The sequence below is a fragment of the Nicotiana attenuata genome, unplaced genomic scaffold, assembly GCF_001879085.1.
Source record: "Nicotiana attenuata strain UT unplaced genomic scaffold, NIATTr2, whole genome shotgun sequence".
NCBI lineage: Eukaryota > Viridiplantae > Streptophyta > Magnoliopsida > Solanales > Solanaceae > Nicotiana > Nicotiana attenuata.
In genome coordinates, this window is record NW_017671072.1 from 213,328 (window position 1) to 220,360 (window position 7,033).

The following is a 7,033-nucleotide window of genomic DNA, read 5'->3' on the forward strand; positions in this document are numbered from 1 at the left end:
GTCCCGAATTCTAAGTGTTTTTAATGAAGGAATTTAAAGAGGGCCATGCAATCTATGAATTTTATTTGGCGCGGCGCACCTCATTTTTATTTTAAGGCCAACCTAAAGGAACTACGATTTTCTATTAAGTATTGTCTCTAAAAGGGCCTTAGCATTATTAATTATTAATTACTATTATTAAAAGCATTCAAGGAATTTGGCCTCAAGTTCAAGTCCATATTTGAACAAGAGGAAAACCTCTTAATTCAAATACGCTACTTAACTCGGAAGGTCCAAGCCCATCTTAATATTATGAAATTAGACTAAATAGCCTTGANGGGGGAACAAATTACCACAAATAAGCCTTTTAGAACTACAAGAGATGATTCAACTTTTCATGTGGTGAGTACACTTACTGCTTTTAGATTCAAACCATGATGAACTGTTCTAAAACTGAAACTAACTTTATCAGATTGAGATCTCATTTTACGCTTAGATTTTAAAACAAGGCCAACAACACCAAACGTATTTAATCTAGCCTTATTAACAGGATATCTAAGTAAGTATAACAGTCCAGTAGTTTCATTTTTAATATCAATTTGAACAGTCCTACTTATACAAATACACCTTTAGACTAAAGCAAAACAGGAAAACTCAGAAATCAACTCAAACAGCACTTTATCATTTAATCCTTCACATCAGACTACATTGATCCTTCACAGTTCATACGGGGCCAAAAGAGTACCTGGAAGTGAACAAATGAAAGGAGGAAGAATCAGCAATGCAGACAACAATCAGCAGTTAACAACCAACAACAACTGGATCAGTTTTAAACCCAAAAACAGCACCACAAAAACCCAGAGATGAACTAAAAGGGAACAACACCAAACAGATAACTAGAGCAGGCTTGATTGGACCAAAATAGACTCGAATTAAACCCAGATATCTTTGAAGCTTCAGCAACCAAACACAAGGAATTCTTAAGTCATTTTTCTCTTTACCTAAGCTAGAAATTCAAATCAATAGCTAGAGCTTGAAATCAATCTAAGAAAAGCTTCAATAGAACAGTATTTTTGGAGTTTTTTTTTGGTTTTTGAAAATTTAAGATCTAGAAGGAAACCTCACACTCTCAGATTTCAGTTTTGGTTTTTGAACTTTGAAATTCAAATTTTTAGATCTTCAACCTTGTAGAAACTTTTGGGGGGAATTTTCAGATTTTTAAACTTTTGGAATTTTTCCGGGTTCAGAACTTACTGAAATAAGGCAGTAGGGACTGCCTTTTATAGGCAAAATTAAGGGGAAGTTTCCAGATTTTCATTACCCCTTTTTCCCCTATTTTATTTTCAGTTTTTATTAATTAGTCCCTAAGTTTCTGGCTTGTTTCCCAAATTACTGCATTCAAATTCCTGAAATTTTAATTGAACCCCATCTAGAACATTCTAGGGGGTTCTAGTTTCAACTAGAGCAATGTTTTCTATTTAGGAATACCCAAACTAACTCTGACTACCCCTGAAATTACCTACCTAGGTCAAATTACCCCAGCTTTTACTCTAGTTATAATTAACTAAGGGACTGAAGTAAACAGCTAGAACCAAACACCTACAATTATATTAAAAGGCAACCTATAATTGAACTAAGAGCATTAAAACAAAATAAACCAGCCTAACTATAGAATTAAAATCTGAACACAAACTAATTCTAATATCAGGCAAACCAAATTAAGAACAATTGAAATCACATACAGTTAAAGTAATCAGAAGATGGGAAATCAAAAACTAATACCTAATAACAAAAATTGTAAAAACAAGCGACGATACTAACTAATCAAAATGACCTAATTAAACTAACTAGTCGAACACAATTAATGAATCAAAACATACATTGATGAAAACTAACTGGATCCAAGACGAACAGAAAAAAATTTGAAAAGTAGTCTTAGACTCAAATCGGAACCCTAATCTAAACCAAATGAAAGAAAGAAAAAGGAAGAAGACACTGGACTTACCAACTAGGCCTGGATCGAATTTAATTTTACGCGACTACCTTCAAATATAGCCCCAAAATAATATTATATGTCTGTTCTTTAACAAAACAGTCATATAATATCATCTTGGAGCCCGTTTGAACCATGACAGACCCCTGAAACTGCAACTTCAACCCAGGATGTGGAATTGGGGGATCCGGTTGGGATTTTTGGGAAATAACCATGAGTGTGGGACTTAGGGTGGCCTGGGAATTGTGGGGTATGACTTTGGTATGGTTTGGGTGGTGGCGCCTAGGGTTTGACATATTTGAAGGTTTTGGTTAGGATTTGACGGAAAACAAGGGTGGATTTGTAATGAGGGGGTTGAGATGGTGTAGGGGTGTAAGTTTGGGAGTCATTGGAGAATCGCCGCCGGCAGAGACGATTTCCGGCCGGCGGCGGACGGCGGAGGGCGGTGGGGAATTAGGGTTTGTGTATGAAGGCATTCTGAGAGACGGAGAGGAGGGGGGTGCATGGATTCCGACATTTATATATTTAATACAAGGGACTTCTCGACCGTTAGATTAAAAACCTAGACGGTCGAGATTATCTGGAGTCCAAACGGCGCCGTTTCACTATAACAAAAGCTGGACCGGGTTGGCTTGTGGGTTTGGGCCAATTTGAAACGGGTTCCGGGATTTGGCTTTGGGCTGGTATTAAAATGGCCGAAACTTGGTGTTTTATTAAGACCTTACTTTTTCTTTTAATTCTTTCTCATTTGTTTTCTTTTCTTTCCTTCTTTGGTTTTTATTTATTTTCTTCTTCTTTCAATTTTTAAATACAAAATTAAAACTAACCAAAACCTGATTTAACCCTAAAATTAAACTAATAAATTTTCTAAAATAAACTAAATCCTAGTTTAAAAAGAAAACTAAACAAAAATGTAAAAATGACTATTTTGTTATTTTTCTCTTATTTTGGTAATATTATTTTACTAGTAAACCTATAAAAAAAAATGGGTTCTAAATGCAAATGTGCTATTTTGGTAATACTTTTTTTTTAATTTTGTATGACAACTAAAAATGCACACAAAAATGCAAACAAAACAAAAAATAATGCAATGAATTCCCTAAAATCAAATAATAAAGAAAAATCCTAATTTTAAAGAGTTCTATAGGAATAATTTAAGCGAGGCAAAAATCACATGCTCACAGCTGCCCCTCTTTGCTCGGAGACACGAAGGGTTTTCGGGCAAAGATAAATGAGCAATTATGAGAGATTTTTGCCTGCTTGGTATTCCGTGAGAAGCATTTTTTGAAAACCGTCTGACCGAACCCTGTTTCAGAGGTTGCCTACATATCCTTGGCTGTAAAGGAATCAGGTCAGTGTAGTTCTGGAGGGTTTGGTAGCTGGGACTACCAGGAGCTGTGATTTCACTGCTGTTGCTGCTGCTACTGCTTGCTGACCTCCTTATTACACCAAAAGGAAAATCAAAGCTAAGCTAGCTATGCCTATCAACTATGAGTTACAAGATTCCTATCTATAAATCTCTTGAAGCTTGATCTTGAGTCTTAGCTGATTTGCTGTGGACTCCGACCTGAATCTTGATGCTCGCAAGTTGTAGTTGCTATTTCTTTCTGCAGCATTGGGTCAAAATGGGATCGGCGGAGCTTGTGACTTCCATCAAATTTTGAGCCATCCGCACTTTTGTTCGCTTCACATTTGAGCTCATTTCTTTTTGTTCTCTTCTTCTTTTCTTTATTCTGGATTGAGACTCATTCCATTGGTCATCTCGCACCCTATCTCTTGAGGTCAACCTGCTTAAGATACCAAAACAAACAAACGAACAAAATTTTCTGCACCAGTTTTCACTAGGAAAATTTCGTGACTTAGTTGTGACACATATCTAAGCAATCAAATTAGGATTGTGTATCCTTGTGAATGAATCCAGGTTATGCTGGGAAATGACCGGGTTATGCCGGAAAAGAAAAAGGGTCCTCGGGTTATGCCGGGACGGAAACAAAAAGGCTCCTTGGGTTATGCCAGGGAGGTCCGCGGGTTATGCCAGGACGGGAAGAAAAAAGCTCCTTGGGTTATGCCAGGGAGATCCACGGGTTATGCCGGGACGGGAAGAAAAACGCTCCTTGGGTTATGCCAGGGAGATCCACGGGTTATGTCGGGATGGAAAGAAAAAGACTCCTTGGGTTATGCCAGGGAGATCCACGGGTTATGCCGGGATGGAAAGAACATAGCTCCTTGGGTTATGCCAGGGAGATCCACGAGTTATGCCGGGATGGAAAGAAAATAGCTCCTTGGGTTATGCTAGGGAGATCCACGGGTTATGCCGGGATGGAAAGAAAAAGGATCCTTGGGTTATGCCAGGGAGATCCACGAGTTATGCCGGGATGGAAAGAAAAAATCTCCTGGGGTTATGCCAGGGAGGTCCACGAGTTATTCCGGGATTAAAAGAAAAAAGGCTAATGGGAAAAACGCTCAACTCAGGGATTGGAGCCCTAATGTTGGCAAAAGAAAAAAATGCTCAACTCAGGGATTGGAGCCCTAATGTTGGCTAAAGGGAAAAACGCTCAACTCAGGGGTTGGAGCCCTAATGTTGGCTAAAAGGAAAAACGTTGGCTAAAGGGAAAAACGCTCAACTCAGGGGTTGGAGCCCTAATGTTGGCTAAAAGGAAAAACGCTCAACTCAGGGGTTGGAGCCCTAATGTTGGCTAGAGGGAAAAACGCTCAACTCAGGGGTTAGAGCCCTAATGTTGGCTAAAAGGAAAACGCTCAACTCAGAGGTTGGAGCCCTAATGTTGGCTAAAGGGAAAAACGCTCAACTCAGGGGTTGGAGCCCCAATGTTGGCTAAAAGAAAAAACGCTCAACTCAGGGGCTGGAGCCCTAATGTTGGCTAAAAGGAAAAACGCTCAACTCAGGGGCTGGAGCCCTAATGTTGGGTTGGAGCCCTAATGTTGGCTAAAAGGGAAAACGCTCAATCAGGGGTTGGAGCCCTAATGTTGGCTAAAAGGGAAAACGCTCAACTTAGGGGTTGGAGCCCTAATGTTGGCTAAAAGGAAAAACGCTCAACTCAGGGGTTTGAGCCCTAATGTTGGCTAAAGGGGAAAACGCTCAACTCAGGGGTTGGAGCCCTAATGTTGGCTAAACGGAAAAACGCTCAACTCAGGGGTTGGAGCCCTAATGTTGGCTAAAGGGAAAAGCGCTCAACTCAGGGGTTGGAGCCCTAATGTTGGCTAAAAGGAAAAACGCTCAACTCAGGGGTTGGAGCCCTAATGTTGGCTAAAAGGAAAAACGCTCAACTCAGGGGTTGGAGCCCTAATGTTGGCTAAAGGGAAAACGCTCAACTCAGGGGTTGGAGCCCTAATGTTGGCTAAACCAAGTAACAAGTTGATATTGGGAAGTCTACACTATCCTTTTTTGGGATTCTTTGATTATCTCTTTTTTCTCTTCTTTTTATATTTTTTTTATTTTTGATAAGATGCAGGAAAGAACTTGGAGGAAACTTCCCTTTTGCATTGATTATTTGCTGCAAAGCTGTTTCAGCATTTGCGCGTTTCTTTTCTTTTGGCTGTACCTGCTTTTGCGCGGTTGCCTGAATTGCACCTGTTTCAATTTTCAATTGTTAGTTTGAAACGGTGGTTGGTTTTGTAGCCTTGATTGCTTGATCCCGGCCTAGCTTCTGTTGAGAACCTCTGCTGCTTGCTGGTTTTGAAGATTCTTCTCTCTTTCAAACCGGATGGCTCATCTTGCAGGATTTCATGACAACACGCCCGCGCGGGGCTCCGGCTTTTCACTTTATTCTGCCTTTAAGACCTTTGTCCTTGACCTTTTTTGTTTTTCTCTTTCAACAGCTTGATTTCAAAGCATCTGCCAACATGGCCAGTCGGGATTGACTTGATGCACCCGCTGAGGCTGGGTACTTTTCTTTAGCTTTGTTAGGGGGAGCCCTGTAAAGCCAATCCCTCCACCTTTTCTTTGTAATAGTTTCGAAATCAGTGTTAGAACGAAAGGGATTCAAGGAAAAAGTAATCAAGAAGATGAATTTAAAGAGAAGCGTCCCTTTCGGGGGGAAGAGAAGGACTTATCTGGGGGTGCATGCAAGCTTCAAATAAACATGACATGCTTCTTGGACTGGATGCCCGACCCGCACAAATTTTCCAGCTTCTCGTGAACCCATTGATCCGTATTTCAAAACCAGGGAACTTTGCCAGGACTCTTTAGTGGTGAGATGTCTTCTTTTCGGCCGACCGCGCCCTTTGCGGGTTTTCGCTAATCGACCTCTCTCATTTCTCTTCTTACCGTCGCCCGAAAGTGCTCTTTACGGGTTTTCACCAAACGGACTCTCTCATTTTCAAATTCTCTACTCACCGTCGCCTTATGGTGCCCGAAGGTTTTCACCGATAAGACTCTCTCATTTTATTTCTCTCAATTTGATTCCAACAATGATGTTTTCAAATTCCCACGCCTTTGCCAATTGATCGGAAGGACTTAGACAAGATTTTTGGGTAAAAGAATCTTGGATGGAATTACAACTTTGGAACCGTTTTGGTGGGCTCATTGCCGAGCCATTATAACATCTGCCCCAGTTTCATTTTTTGGGGGAATTGGAATTTTTGTTTTGGTGTGACTGAACCCCAGAGAGAGGCTGCCTACGTATCCTTTCGGAATCAAGTCAGACGTAGTTCAGGGAGAATGTTTTTTTTTCTTTTCTTTTCTTTTTCTTTTTCTTTTTCTTTTCATCATATTTTCTTTTTCTTTTTTTCATCATATTTTCTTTTTTTTTCTTTTTTCTTCTTTTTTTTTTCTTTTTTCTTTTTTTTTCCGATAATACTTTCGGGTTCCAAAGAGGGTAGCCAAAGAAGGGTAACCGGCTCAAATGGGTTTACGAAAGATTGACAGTGTTCGGATAGCGGGAATGAAAGCCTTCGTCATCTCAATTGAACAAAGTCGTCACCGCAGAGAATCTAGACATAGTACCTTTTTACTGCATCCGCATTCATAGCTGCTTCGGGATCATTGCCTTCGATGTCACCCAGATACAATGCTCCTCTCGGCAATATCTTTCGGATGATGTA